General features: G+C 37.7%; 1 pseudogene; it reads left to right on the top strand.

The window, feature by feature from the left end:
- Window positions 1-8,897: 8,897 nt before the first annotated feature.
- Window positions 8,898-14,838, top strand: LOC141494120 (putative inactive serine protease 37; annotated as a pseudogene).
- Window positions 14,839-16,297: the final 1,459 nt, after the last annotated feature.

A 16,297-nucleotide genomic window follows, 5' to 3' on the forward strand; every position in this document is an offset into this window, starting at 1 on the left:
ATCAATTTCTACTTTCACTAATTTTTTTTTTTTTTGCTTAGCGGATCTTAGTCAAATCACTTAAATGGAAGGACAAACTTTACAAATCTATGGTTTGTGGAAAAATTCACAATCAAACAAGAAAGACCACAAGAGGTTAAATAAACAATTTTGATTATATAAAACTAAAAAACTTTCCATGAACAAAAATTTGCATAGTTAGACTTAGAAGAGAAACAAATATATAGATTGTAATCAGCAAGATTAAAGTCTAGATATTTTTCTCTGATCCCCAAGACTTCTAAATCTCTCTAAAAAATAAATTACACACAAAAGAGAAAGCAATCTCAGCTGCAATTTCAGCTGTTTCAAATAATTCCATGGTCTCAGACTCCAAGAATCTAAAAGTAGAAACTCCTTTGACTAATGGCTAATACTCTTTCATCATCCCTTTCCTCAGGACCCATCACACTCCCAGCAGCAAAGTTGCATTAACACAGGCTCATATGAATGCATAATTCTATATCTTAACACTCCCTCCCTCGTCCTTTCCAGTGCCAGACTTCAAACTGCAGAAATTTATTGAGACGGCAATAGTGCCATGGCAGTATTCTGTGCTACAAAAGAATTCCATAAGCCAATGGATGAAAAGAAAAAATGGTCCAGACACATGCTTCAATCTATATTCTTAACCCTATATCCTTTTGGGAACTCAGAGATCCAGACTTCAAATGGCAGCATTCTGTCTCTATGCAATAACATCAGTGTGGCAACATTCTATATGGATGCTACAGATAAATGAAGAGAAAAAACAAGGCAGATATCATGAGGGGCTATGTGGTCAAGCCAGAGGGAAGTACCCAGCATCCAGATGAGACCAGTTTTGTCTCTTCAAAGGGAGGCAGAAACAACCTAGGCTGGTGAACCATGAATTTACCCACATGGGAAAAGGTTGAGAATGCTTTGAGATCCATCCTCAAAGGGGAAAAGTAAAAAAAGTGATAGGCAAAAAAATAAGGGGGAAAACTGAAACTACCACAAATCTCAGGGAAAATAAAACAAAGACCTTAAGCAAAGACAGAAAACAGAGAAAATATTAACATAAGAAAATAAGACCTCCAAATCTGGCAAACAAATTCAGGCATCTATGAATAAATACTAGAAAACAAAGGAAAATGATTCATCTGATGAGGAAGAGACTCTGAATTCTGAGGAGAACATGGAACCACAACAGACTTTCTAAAGTGGTTTAAAATAGAAATGAGAATTTTGAAAACAGAATCTATGACCTGTCCAGCAGAAATAATTGGAAGAATAGAAAAATCTGAATCCACAATGATAAGAACAACTGATTGGGAGTACAAATATACAAGCGAAGGCCACAATCTGAAGAAGAGAAGCAAAAATTATAACAAATATATTGTCTCAACAAGAGTGGAGACATTCCTGCATAATACATGGCCTACGTCTATAAAGTTTCCAGATAATATGCAGATGACAAATAAACTTATAAGAAAAATGTTCCAAATAAATAATAATGAAAAAATGCAGATTTAAACACTCTACATTTCACTTCACACCCAGGAATTTGACAAAGATGTGAATATAATGTGAATATAATAAAGGTTGAAAGAATTGTGGGAAAATAGGCACATTAATACTGATAGTCAAGGTATGAATTGATCCAACTTTGTGGAAAACAATTTCAAACCATATTAGGAACATGGCTAGTGTTCTGGCATGAAAATATTACTTCCAGCATTTACCCCTAAAGAAGTTAAAGATAGAAGGTAAAGATAGATGCCAAAATATTTAAAGAGCAAGGGTGGCACTAGCCTTGGATTCATGAAGACAGGAGTTCAAATCTGGCCTCAAACACTTGCCATTTATTAGCTGTGTGACCTTGAGCAGGTCACTGCACACTGATTGCCCTTCATCCAGGGCCATCTCCAGTCATCCTAATTCAATTTTTTTTTTGCAAGGCAATGGGGTTAAGTGGCTTGCCCAAGGCCACACAGCTAGGTCATTATTAAGTGTCTGAGGCTAGATTTGAACTCAGGTACTCCTGACTCCAAGGTCAGTGCTCTATCCACCGCACCACCTAGCTGCCCTGAGTCATCCTGATTCATATCTGGCCACTGGACCCAGATGATTCTGGAGGAGAAAGTGAGGCAAGTGACTTAGCACAGACTCCCCCCCACCCCCACTCAAATCCAATTCACACGCTTGTCATGGCATCACCTCCCTGATGTCATGGTCTTCTTCAAAAATGAAGGATAGGGGCGGCTAGGTGGCGTAGTGGATAAAGTACTAGCCCTTGAGTCAGGAGTTCCTGGGTTCAAATCTGGTGTCAGACACTTAATAATGACCTAGCTGTGTGGCTTTGGGCAAGCCACTTAACCCCATTTGCCTTGGGAAAAAAACCTAAAAAAATATAGAGATGCTTAGGGCGGCTAGGTGGCGTAGTGGATAAAGCACCGGCCCTGGAGTCAGGAGTTCCTGGGTTCAAATCCGGTCTCAGACACTTAATAATTACCTAGCTGTGTGGCCTTAGGCAAGCCACTTAAGCCCAGTTGCCTTTCAAAAAACCTAAAAAAAAAAAAAAAAAATGAAGGACAAACATTATTGAAAGCACAGAATTAGTGGTAGAAAAAAACTGGAAACAAGGGGTACTCATTGATTAAGAACAATTAAGATATAGAATATTATTGTGTAGCCAAAACAATGAAGCTGAAGAATTCAGAGCAACTTCCTCAATATGAACTGATACAGAGCAAAATAAGCTTAAACTAAGTGAACAATCTACAATAACACTCATAAAAGAAAGCAAAAGATATCAGAACTCATCAATGCAATAATTAATTTTGAATTCAAAGAACTGCTGAAATATTCCTTCTAAGAATACTGATACAGAATGAGGTATAAATACTGTCAGATAAGATCAGCATGTTGGCTTGCTTTGCTTAAATGTACTTCTTTCAAGGGAAACTTTAATTGATAGGGTACTGGCAAATAAAATTTTTTAAAAAAACATCACTAAATGTTTTTAAGAAAATTGTTAGTGGGGGCAGTGAGGTGGCACAGTGGATAGAGCACTGGCCCTGGAGTCAGGAGTACCTGAGTTCAAATCCTGCCTCAAACACTTAATAATTACCTAGCTGTGTGGCCTTGGGCAAGCCGCTTAACCCCATTTGCCTTGCAAAAAAAAAACTAAAAAGAAAAAAATATGTTAGTGAAATGAGAGAAGCATCTTGTTCTAAAGTATTCATTTTACCAGAATTCCAAAATGAAAATTACTTTTATAATAAATCATAACAAAATAACATGTAACCCATAGTTTAAAGTTAACCACCTGCACTCACATGGACCAGGTCTAATCTAATCTATAAACAAAAAAAAAAAGAATCCCTGATCTAGAGATTCCCAACTTAGTCTTGGCATGCTTATTGGTGCATCAGATATATCTATCTCCTCAGAAAATGATGAATGCACATTCTAGAATGGAATTGTGAGATTTTACTGTCTTAAAAACATAATCTTGTCCTTAAGTTGTGTTCTTTCTCTTTATGTATTGTCGCTTTAAGAAAAATTTCTTTTATTTTTAACAGAGATCTCCCTGTAGAGACCCCTTCTCCAATGGAAGCTGGTTTTTATTTCCAACTAGGATTGCATTTTTCTTCTCTTGAAAACAGTAAGCTCACCCAAAACACATACTCAGTGAGATTAAGAAAATAAATCATACAAGTACTGCAGGAAGACAACCTACTTTGGTAATAATTTAATGAAAAAGACCCAGTAGGGGAGAGGGGATTTAGAAAAACACAAATTCAAGATGAACCAATAGTGCAAGACAGATGCCTCAAGAAAAGCTAAAACAGACAGCCTGTCCTAAAGAAGCATCATGTATGTGGCTCAAGGAGAGGCAAAGGCATAGAGTTGGATGGTAGAGCATCAGGTCTGAAGTGAATCAGTGAGGATGGCTAGGCTTCAAAAGTATATGGGAAAGGAATACTTTGGAAGACTGGAAAGGACAAGGTTATTCAAAAATTTAAATGTCAAACAGAATCTATATTTGATTCTAGAGGCAATTTGGGAGCCACTAGGTTTTATTGAGAGAAGTTAATCAGAATCATACTTTAGAAAGATCACCTTGGGGAGAATAATGGCAATAGCTGACATTTATATGGCATTGTAAAGTTTACAAAATGCTTTCCATTGAATTATTTATTTAAGCTTCAGGAAAATCTCTGAAGTAGGCACTACTAGTAATATCTCCATTTTACAGACAAATAAACCAGGGCTCAGGGATGTTAAGGGATTTTCTCAAGGTTAAAGTTGAGATTTAAACCTAGATTTTACTGATTACAATCTATTCTAATATACTTTCCACCTCAGCCCACTACATCTCTTGAATATCACTGACCTACTTGGAGGATGTGGGGGAGTAGGAGTGGGGAGGGACAGGAGACCCAGAAGAGAGGATAGAGACTTAACTTATAATTTCATTGGTTCAAGGAACTACTGTACAAGAAAGCTCATTTTACCATTATAGTCCACTCTATCTCTGCAATTTACAGTTTTAGAATTGTAGAAGTTGTTTCAAAATGTAGAAGTTTTAAGGACACTACAAAGGTGCCTACAACATTCCTGAGTGTGGCTAAAACCAGACTAAAATGGAATTTGGAAATATTTAACAAAATAAAGGAAATTGAAGTATAACATAGATAAAATTACATTTTAAAAACTAAATTAATCTAAAGCTCCTTGGAGATCCTGATGCATAGATTAGTAGCCCCTATCTCTATCTGAGCTGGCACCATTGGTATAGAACAAAGAGGTTAAATGAGATGCTCAGGGTCTTATACTTGATATATGTCAGAAATGACACATGAAATCAGATCTTTCAGACTACATGGCCAGTCCTATCCACTATGTCAAGCTGCTTATGAAAATGGAACGAGGCACTGGCTATTAGCATGTTTTCATGAGCAAGTAAACTCTTATGAGGTGTAAACTAGTCTTTTATTATTTATAGTTCAGAACTTGTAAGCATTCATTATCACAGACAATTCCAATGATTTATCATTGGAATAGAAATCTATTAGTTATAATACAAGTAATTTAATGGTACCGAGAAATGTTATCTTCCATATAACCATCCAGAGAGAAGAGGTCCCTAATTCTAGAAAAAGCCTGACTAATGTATAAGAACTGATTTGACTTCACCGTGGGTCATTTCCAACATGCCTTCACAATTCTTTTAGGGGTCATACTAATTTTAGCCTAATCTCTTTGTCTAGGGTCAAAATGATGAGGATGAAAAGGGGCTGATGGAGGAGATGATGGTAGTGATGATGATAGCAACAGGGGTCATTGTCACAAAGAGGAGAGGGACCAGGGTACAGCATAATAACTCTTATAGATACCAGAAGGTAGCAAGCAGAAAGTCATCTTAAGAATGGTGGAGGTTGGAGCCAAGATAGTGACAAGAAAGGATCGTGTCTTAGGCGCTCTCTCATAAAACTCATAAGCTAAGGACTCTAACTAAATTTTCAAGAGACAGAACCCAGAGGGACCCAGTGAGGCAGTTCTCCAACCCAAGGTAACCTGGAAAAGAGCAGAAAGGTTCTGCTCCCTGGGGTTGGAGGGGTGGCCTGCCAGAGGGGCAGCCTGCCAGAGCAAAAGAACTTCAGCCTTCCGGAGGCAGCCCCAGGACACTGGGAGCTGTGGCTCACAACAGCGGGGGAGTTTCCTGAGCTACACCCCAGGGAGCACCAGGCACAAACTGGGGGAAGAGCAGGGGACCTCTGCCAGAGCGAGAATGTGGAGCCCAGCCCTCAGGGCACACAGCTAGCAGTATGGCCAGAGCAGCCTCAGCTGAGTTCTAGGAACAGAAGCTGGCTGAGCCAGTAGGCAGGATACCCCAGGGCATGAGCCCATTGAACCTAGGGAGGGGAGTGAAGAGAGAGAGAGGCTGCAGAGCTCTGTCCTCTGCGCCTGGAACAGGACTCTGGGGCTCTGACCACATTCAGATCCTGATAGCAGTCTAGGGCCCCCCCCAAAAGAACAACAGCCCCCCCCACCTCAGCCCTGTGGCAGAGGGGGGTGCATATGGTCATTCACAGACCAGGAGGGAGGACAGAGCCTCACACACACTGAGATCCTTGTGGGAGTGTCCCAAAAGCTAAGGAAGCACCCAAAAAACAGGCTTAGGCTGGGAAAATGAGCAAGCAGAGAAAAAAAGAGGAACACCATTGAGAAATACATTATCTATGATCCCAAGAAGGATCAAAATACTCAGTCTGAAGATGAAGAAGCACAAGCTCCTGCATCTAAAGATTCCAAGAAAAACAGAAATTGGGCTCAGGCTATGACAGAGATCAAAAAAGACTTTGAAAATCAAATGAGGGAGTTAGAAGAAAAACTGGGAAAAGAAATGAGAGAGATGCAGGAAAAACATGAAAATGAAGTCAGCAGCTTAGTCAAGGAAATCAAAAAAAATGCTGAAGAAAATAGCATGTTAAAAACCAGCTTAGGTCAAATGGATAAAACAGTTTAAAAAAGTTATTGAGGAGAAGAATGCTTTAAAAAAAGCAAAATTGGCCAGATGGAAAAAGAGATAAGAAAACTCTCTGAGGAAAACAAATGCTTTGGACAAAGAATAGAAATCAGGGAGATTGATGAATTTACCAGAAATCAGGAATCAATACTCCAAAACCAAAAAAAAATGAAAAATTAGAAGAAAATATGAAATATCTCATTGAAAAAACAACTGATATGGAAAACAGACTTAGAAAAGATAATTTAAAAATTATTAGAATAACTGAAAGTCATGATCAGGAAAAGAGCCTTGACATCATTTTTAAAGAATTACTACAGGAAAATTGCCCTGATATTCTAGAAGCAGAGGGCAAAATAGAAATGGAAAGAATGCACAGATCTCCCCGAGAAAGAGATCCCAAAAACCCAACCCCTAGCAATATTATAACCAAGTTCCAGAACTCCCAAGTCAAAGAGAAAATATTACAAGCAGCCAGAAGGACACAGTTCAAATATTGTGGAGCTGCATTCAGGATCACACAGGACTTAGCAGCAACTACATTAAAAGCTCGTAGGGCTTGGAATATAATATACCAGAAGGCAAAAGAGCTTAGAATGCAGCCAAGAATCAACTACCCAGCAAGGCTGAACGTCCTCTTCCAGGGAAAAAGATGGACTTTTAATGAACCAGGGGAATTTCAATGTTCTTGTTGGAATGGCCAGAGCTGAACAAAAGGTTTGATCTTCAGAAACAGGACTTGGGTGAAGCATAGAGCTTGGAGGAGAAGGGGAAAATATGAGGGACTTGATGATGAACTGCATGTATTCCTGCATAGAAAAATGACATTGATAATACTCATATGAACCTTCTCAGTTAATAGAGCAGGTAGAGGGAGCTTTTATAGTTGAAGCACAGGAGAAAGCTGAATTTGAAGATAAAATATGGTGTAAAAATGGAGTCAATAGGAAAAAAAGGTAAATGTAATGGGCGAAAGAAAAAGGAGAGGGGGAATAGGCCAAGATATTTCATATAATAAGATTTTTCTTTATTACAATGAGCTATTACAATGATATGGAAGGGGGGAAGGCAAGGGGGAATGAGGGAAACTGCTCTCATCAGAGGTGGCTAGGACAGGAAACAGCATATATACTCAATGGGGTATAGGCATCTGGAGTAAGAAGGAGAGGGGGAGGCCAGGGGGAAGGGGGCATGTGAGTGATGGAGGAGAGGATGGGCCATAGGGGGAGAGTGGTCAGATATAACACATTTTCTTTTTTACTTCTTGCAAGGGGCTGGGATTGGATGGCCTGTCCGGGACCATAGGGCCAAGTGGATGCTGGGCCTAAGGAGTGGTATGGGGGCTCAGGGCCTCTTGGCCCCAGAGCTGGGGATCTGTCTGCTGTGCCACTCAGCTACCCTACAGCAGAGTCAGAGTGAAGGGGGAGAGAGAAAATATAGTACATGGTAGTGGAGAAATACGAAAGGAGGGAGTTGCAATCAGCAATGGCAACGGTGGAAAAATATGGAAGTAACTTTTGCCATGGACTTATCATAAAGAATGTGATCCACCCGTGACAGAGTTGTTGGTGTTGGAACAAAGACTCAAGCACATTTTTTATTATTATTATTTTTGGGGGGTAGAGGGCAAATGGGGCTGGGTGGCCTGCCTGGGGCTGCATAGCAAGGTGATCGTTGGGTGACTGAGGCCAGATTTGGACCCAGGTGCTCCTGGCTCAGGGGCCAATGCTCTGTCTGCCACCCCTACTATTATTACTATTTTATTGTATTTGGGGTTTTTTTCTTTTTTTATTGTTGTTGTTTTTTTTGCAGGGTAGTGGGGTTCGGGTGGCTTGCATGTCACACAGCTGGGTGATTGTTGGGTGTATGGGCCAAATGTGGGCTCGGGTGCTCCTGGGTCCAGGGCTGGTGCTCCATCCATTGCACCACCTGGCCATACCTACATTTATTACTATTATTTTTTTTAATTTTTTTTCTCTCCCCTTTATCATGCAATCAAGTCTATATTTATGGGGGTAGGGGTATTTCATTTACTCTTAAACAAGAATATTTTATTAATGTAAAAAAACATTATTTGTACAAAAATGAGAATAAATATTAAATTTAAATCTTAAAAAAAAAAAAAAGAATGGTGGAGGTTGCCTGGCTCTGGAACTCTTTTCTCTGGAGGAGGGAAAAAACCTCTGAATCCTGGAGTCCCCTGTTTGGGCTCTAAACTTCATTCATCCATTTAGAACTCCCTCTCTGATTCAATGCATTGCTTCCATCAGTATCAGTAAAGGAGAAAGGTTAAGTTAAGACTTTGCTGCTTCCCTTCCTCTTTTCCTCTCCAGTGTCCGCAATAAAATAAGATTCTAACATGTCTATGAAGTCCATCCTTGTCTTTGTTCTCTTTGCTGGTGAGTAATCAGTAGGTGATTCTATCTTTAAGATTCAGGAAAAATGAGCATGGGCATTGACTTAGGGCATGGGGATTGGAGTGGGGATCAGGGCAAGAGGTATCTAACAATAAAGTGTTACTTGGTTGGATTTGAGATCAGAGAACCTGGGTTCAGAAAACCTGATTCAGACACTGCTTCCTTCCTTTCTATCCACCCACCCTCCAATTCTGGAGATTACCTGCAGAGATGGTCTAGGGGGAGGACCAGGGAGTGGAGAAGTAATTCCATTCCACTATCCCATTTTTTCCCCTTCTTAAACTGAAGGCTACAATGACACACACTGGGATAAGCTAAGAGGAAGCACAGAACTGCCAAACATCTAATCTAATCCATACCTAAACAAGAATTTATTTTAGGACAAGTCATCTAGCTCCCCCTGGAAGACCTCCAATATGGGAAACATTTCCACAATTCCAGCAGTTCACCTAAATTAACATTTTATTTTTGATGCTATTGACTACCTTCTCCCTTCTTTTTCCAGGTGCATTTTCTTCTAATGACAAGGCTGAACAGAAAGAAGATGTTGCCCCCTACCTGGTATTCTTCTGATCCTATATAAATTCCTGTGTGGGAGCCCTTATTATTCATCAACAATGGCTTTTGGCAGCTTCTCACTGCTATTTACCCTAAGTGATGTATGTACTCAGATCCTTATTAAGGAGGCAGCTACAAAAACTGGGCATACCCTTTAATTCAACAATTCAACCTCTAGGTATGCATCAAAAAAAGATTTTTAAAAAAAGAGAAAGAATTTGCTTATACAAAATATTTATAGCAGCTCTTTTTGTGGTAACTAAAAATTGAAAATAGAGGGGAAGCCCAACATTTGGGGGAATGGCTGAAGAAGTTATGGTATATGATTGCAATGGAATATTACAAGAAGGATGATTTCATATATGAACTGATACAAAGTAAAATTATGGCATACGTGTCTTATAGACATAGAAAGACATACATGAACTGATACAAAGTGAAATTATGGCATACGTGTCTTATAGACATAGAAAGACATACATGAACTGATGCAAAGTGAAATATAAGAACCAAGAGCACATTGTACACAGTAATAGTAATATCACATGATGAACTGTGAATGACTTAACTATTCTCTGCTATAAAATGATCCAAGACAATCCCAAAGGATTCATTGCTATGCACCTCCAGAGAAAGAATCTGTGTTGTCTGAATACAGACTGAAGCATACTATTTTTCTCTTTATTTCTTTTTTCATTTTTATTCAATACTCCTTACACAAAATGACTAATTTATAAATATTTTACATGTTTGTATAACCCATCAGATTGATTATCATCCCAGGGAAGGGGAAAGGAAGGGCAGGAAATATCTGAATATGGAACTCAAAAAAATTTTTTTAAATGTTCAATTGTTTTTACAGATAATTGGGGAAGGGGAAAGGGGAAAGTCATACTTTTGCCGATGACATTTTATAGCAGACTGCATCTTTATTGTTATGTAATTTAAAGCTATAGTATACAAGATTCTGAGAGTGATCATCATTTGTTGATTATTTTTAAATGCTTTAGAAAACTAATGTCTTAAGGGTTAAAAGAAATAGAGGCAGCTAGATGATATAAAATAAAGCCTTAGATATTGCTTCAAGAAGATCTGAACTGGGGCAGCTAGGTGGTGCAGTGGATAGAGCACCAGCCCTGGAGTTGGAGGACCTGAGTTTAAGTCTAGCCTCAGATACTTAATCAACTGAAATCATTCAATTGGCTACAACTATAAGATGATAGGATCAGCCTGAACAACAGGACATATTTGTGCATGTATGTGCTTATTCAGCCAAAAAGTGTCTTTACAATTCTTACAGATAGCTTCAGAATAGAGAAAACATGGTGTCCTCTTAAAAATGTTTGGCAGCAATTATTGCCTCCTTGTTCCCATCAATCTACTTAGCCTTGGTTCATTCTAATCATGGTAATGTGGTATAAATTTTATATCTTCTATACAGAAAAAGAACATTTTAAAAGAATCATGAAAAATTAAAAGGAAAAATTGGTCTGGACAGTGGCAACAGCATTGAAGAAATTCCATCTTGCCTTCAGGCAAACACCAAGACTTGCATCTCTGATCTCTGAAAAAGATTGCAAGAAAACCAGGCAAGGACAAATCATCAAGCATGGAATATGTGCCAAATTTTTGAAGTCATTAAATAGACTTCGTAGTAATTTTTTCTGTTGCTCTCACAGAAGGAAGGGAGGGAGGAAAAGAGAGAGAGAAGAAAGAGGGAGGGAGGGAGGGAGGCAAGGAGGAAAGGGAGAGAGGGAAGTGGGGGGGAGGAGGGGGAGGACTGTGTCCAAGCACTTAATGAAAGATTATCTCAACTACCTGGAGGTGATTGCAATTGTCATCACCATTTTATAATTAAGAGAATTGTGGCAGAAAGAGGTGTTGAGTAACTTGCCCAATGTTATGCATTTAGTAAGTATCTGAGGCTTAATTTAAACTCAAACTTTCCTAACTGTATTTCAGCGGTCTTATGGCTACAATACCTAGCTCCTTTTTAACTAGCTCCCACAACTTTCAAATTTATGAGAATGTAGGTCCTGGAAGGTCTGAAATTTAAAACTACACACTCTCTGTAAAGAAAGAATTTGCTAAGCAAATTAGCTATGTGAAAACCAATTGCTAGGGAAAATTTTAACCTATTTAAGAGAATAGCAATTGCATACCAAGCAGCACTCATTTGCATATTGTCAATTAATGTACTTCTTCCAAGCTATCCTTGTCCATTAAAAAATGCACCTTATAGAAAGAATTTCTGGTAATCCGGGTCAGAATCTTTCCAGCCATTTCTTTTCATATCAGCATGTATCATAAAACAAAGAACAATATTTACTATATCATTCAGACATTTTTATTAACTGAACTGACTCCATTTTCTCCCTATCTAATCTAAATGAATAAGATCTGACAATGTATTTCAGTAAGATTTCTCTTCTGAGACTCTGAAATACCATCTAACAAAAATGGGAAGTCACCATGCTAACACATTAAAGAAATAGTTTTCCCATAATACATTACCTGTTTGATCTCCCAACAATGTGAGCCCTAATTTCCTTATATACAATGTGAGGGAATTGAGCATTAAATTATCTAAATTGCCTTCCAGCTCTAAATCTAGGTACCTAATGAGCTAAGGATATTTTAGCCTAGAAAAAGGAAGATAGCTGGTAACTGGGCAAATGATAGCTGTCCTACAATATTTGAATAACCAGCATGTAAAAGAGGGATGAAAATTGTCCTACACAGCCCCTTAAAAACACAACTAGGAACAATAAGTGGTAGTTACTGAGAGGCAGATTTGATTTGATGTAAAAAAATATTTAACACTTAACAGCTGTCATACTTGGAATTGGCTGCTTCATCACTTGTTGAAAAATGTGGTTGGAAACCTGCCATTAGTTGGAAGAGGTAGCTTCTTAGGTCTCTTACAACCTTAATCAACTAGCATGAATAGGATACTGTTTCCCATTAGAATATCTTGGAATAAAATCTGAATTAAATTGTGCCCTCACATTGCAACTTCATATAGACTTGTAACAATAACAACAGTGGCCACAGCAACAAAAAAATAATTGCAATTATATGGTGCTTTAAGGTTTTCAAAGTTCTCTACAATATCTCACTTTATCCTTTTAACAACCCTGGGAGGTAGGTACCATTACTATTTTCTTCAAGTGAGGAAACTAGCAGAATAGTGGCTTAAATGACTTGCCCAGGGTGATTATAGTTAGTAAGTACAGAGACTGTATTTTTAACACAGGTCTCCTTGACTTCAAGTTCAGTACTCTCCTCTTCTATGATATCACTTAGCTGCCTAGCATTTCCAAACTGGCATCATGGAGCCATTAAATGGAATTGGGTTATGAACTTCTATAAATGTTTCCATCAGTCTTACCTTACCCCAGCCTTTAGGTATAAAGAGCAATGAAGTTCGAAGGTAACCATGACAAAGGAGTAAATATATCACACAGGCTTTCCTGAGTAACTATTTCTGCAATGCTAGCAATTCATTTTTCATCAAGGGTCTAGATTCTTCTTTAATGAAGATATTAGACGTTTGGGGTGGGGGAAGTTGTCCAGGGAGTACTGGAATTAAGAGATCATCAAAAGCTCATTTTGGAATGAGAGGCATTTTTCTCTCCCTTGTTGAACATAGCAAATCTTGAGTGTCTTTAAGTCTTCTTATTGATACACAGGGTCAATCTGCTGAGATACTAACACTGAAGGATAATTATGTAAATGGAAACTATCTTTGTCACAAGTCTCTCTAGCATCTCTCTTCTTCTTTCTTTATTCATAAAACCATACAACCAAACTAGGATAGGCTCTCATCAGCTCTCCATGAGTCTCTACAACTGATAATTCCTCAAGTCTCTCCCTATTCCAATATACTCAGTTGCCAAAGTGATTTTCCTCATTTTGGTCTGACATGTTGTATCAATAATTTACAGCAGTTCCCTTTACAACCTGGTTCCAACCTACCTTTCCAGCCTTATTCCATATCACTCACCTCCATGTACAACTATTAACTTTGATACCATCAAACCTCCTTTCTTACATTTTCTTACATTTTACTCAATCTTTTTTCACACTTTTACAGTGGTTATCACTTGTGACTGGAGTGATGTCCCTTCTTGTCTATTAGAAGCCTTGGTTTTCTTTGGAGCTCAGTTCAAGTGCTAGATTGTACGTGAAGACTTTTCTAATGCCCACAGCTGTACTTAAGACTTCTTCCTTCCCCCAGTTATATGTATCTATTTGTCTATACCAACTAGATTGTAAATTCATTAATTTATCAAGGGCAAAAGTAGTTTTTAGAGATTCTGAAGTCTTCATACATGCTGCTAAACACATAGATGCTTAATAATTTTGTTGATTGATAATCTGTGACTATGGACGAGTCACCTAACAATTGTTTAAGACTATAAGTAGATGAATAATTAGTCAATATGCTGTCAATGGGGCAAGAGTTTCCATTCCAGGAAATCACTGTATTAATAGAATCGCAGATCCAGGCCTAGATGTGTGTGTGTGTGTGTGTGTGTGTGTACTTATATGGGTATTTATGTATTTGTTTTTGTAAATGTATAGGTATAAACAAATGTATCTATAAGTACATGTGTATATTTATATAAATGTGTAACTACATGACTTTATATTGCTTATGAATGTAAATGTATGCAAGGTTATTATGGACATATATATACATATTTAAACAACACACATATTTAGATACTTGGGTAGAGATAGAATATGGGGATTGGGGGGAGTTGGAAGCAAAGGAGACCCATGGATTATTCTCAGTACTTCCAGCTATACTTCAGACTGAGGCTGAATGGGGGTAACTAATGCTGTTCTTACTGTGACTCTCTCATATCACCAGGTTTCTCTACAGGAACAATGTGGTATCAATTCCTAGACCTCTTATTGAAGCATCATAGAATTGTAGAATATTCCAATGTGGACAATGACCCTCAAGAGATCATAACACATTGGATCAATGAGGAAAACAAAATCTATGATGGCAAAACATAAAAATCAAAAAATTAATAGAATTTCCATAACTTTCACTCTATACTTCCATTGGAGGTTAAGAATGATAGAGAAGTTGGTCCCTTTTCTAGTTCTGGGTTTGGATAACTCAATTTGAGAATTGACTATCACGATCTCTATTTTTTCTCCCTTTAGAAGCTTGCCATTGCTACTGTCATATGACAAGACACAATTCAAGGTATAGAAGCAAGGCAGTTCATAGGAGAGAATATTGGCATCTACACTAATATTTACAAATACCTCTCTTGGATACAGAATATTGAATCTACAAGATGAACCCTGTCCCTCTGTTCCCTCTAACATATGGCGGAAATTTTTTTAAAAAATCACCAAAGACTAAACATGGGGTTGTATTAAAAGGACTACTAATCAGTCTAAAGACTCAGTAGTCATCCTTCCAGAACTCTTATTATTAATGTGTCAATTATAGTATATTGGATCTAATTTTTTATCATATACTCAAAAAATGTGGCCATATGTAAAGAAACCCAGAAAAGACTAGAAATAAAAAACCTAGAGATAGTTATTATTAAATTTTCAATGTAAGCATTTACATCTAAGAAATTAGCAATAAGCTACAAATCAGGGTTTGATTTATTGTTGTAATGATTTCTAGACTTAAGATTGTGTCCTTGTAAATTAAACTGAGAAATGTGTGCCTTAACAATTTTTTTTCCTGGGGCTTATACCCCTATATTGCTATATAAACATGGCTTGGAGCTCAGCAGTAGTTCAATTGAGGGTTCAGAAAATGAAGTCATTACCAGATTGGGAGACATAACTGGTATTTTTATAACCCTTTAAATTCTCATTTGAGCATTAATATCCCTGGAAAACAAAAATCAAAGGAATGGAAAGTCTTAATAATGCAGATTAAACTGAAAAGTATGTGTATGTGTATTAAACTAAACTAAACATTTACCAGCACCATCCTCTATTACTCTCTAAATATTTTTCATTGGGGTGGCTAGTTGGAGCAGTGGATAGAGTACTGGCCCTGGAGTCAGGAGGACCTGAGTTCAAATGCGGACTCAGACACTTAACAATTGCCTAGCTGTGTGGCCTTAGGCAAGTCACTTAACCCCATTGCCTTTCAAAAAGAAAAAAGAAATGATCTATTTCATCCTTTCTTATAACACAATAATATTCCATTACATTCATGTACTATATATATATATATAGTTCCTTTAGCCATTCTATAACTGATGTCCATCCCTTAAGTTTCCAATTGAGTGCTACAAAAAAAGAACTACAATGATGTAAGTCCTTTTCCTACTTCTTTAATCTCTTATGGTATAGGGCTAGAAGTATTTGGGTCAAAACAGTAACTTTGCAGGCATAATTCAAAATTTATTTCCAGAATGGCCACAATCTGTTTTAGTTAGTAAGCTTTTATTGCTGTTGTGTTGTTCAACTCTTCATAACTTCATTTGGAGTTTTCTTGGTAAAAAGCCTGGAGGAGTTTGCCATTTCCTTCTTGGCTCATTTTACAATTAAGGAAACTGATGCAAACAGGTCTAAGTGACTTGAACAAGGTCAAACCACTAGCATCTATGGCCAGACTAAAAAATTATTTATGGTTTGTAAATATAACACTATGATTGTGACATAGGATGACAAAATGAGCTATTTCAGAAAGATCTCTATGAACTGACACACAGTAAAGTAATCAGTAATCTAAAATAGTTTATAGATAACATTATCTCCAAGGGCACACTGTCTTCCACAGAATTCT

Source organism: Macrotis lagotis, chromosome 7 (assembly GCF_037893015.1).
Source record: "Macrotis lagotis isolate mMagLag1 chromosome 7, bilby.v1.9.chrom.fasta, whole genome shotgun sequence".
Classification (NCBI taxonomy): domain Eukaryota; kingdom Metazoa; phylum Chordata; class Mammalia; order Peramelemorphia; family Peramelidae; genus Macrotis; species Macrotis lagotis.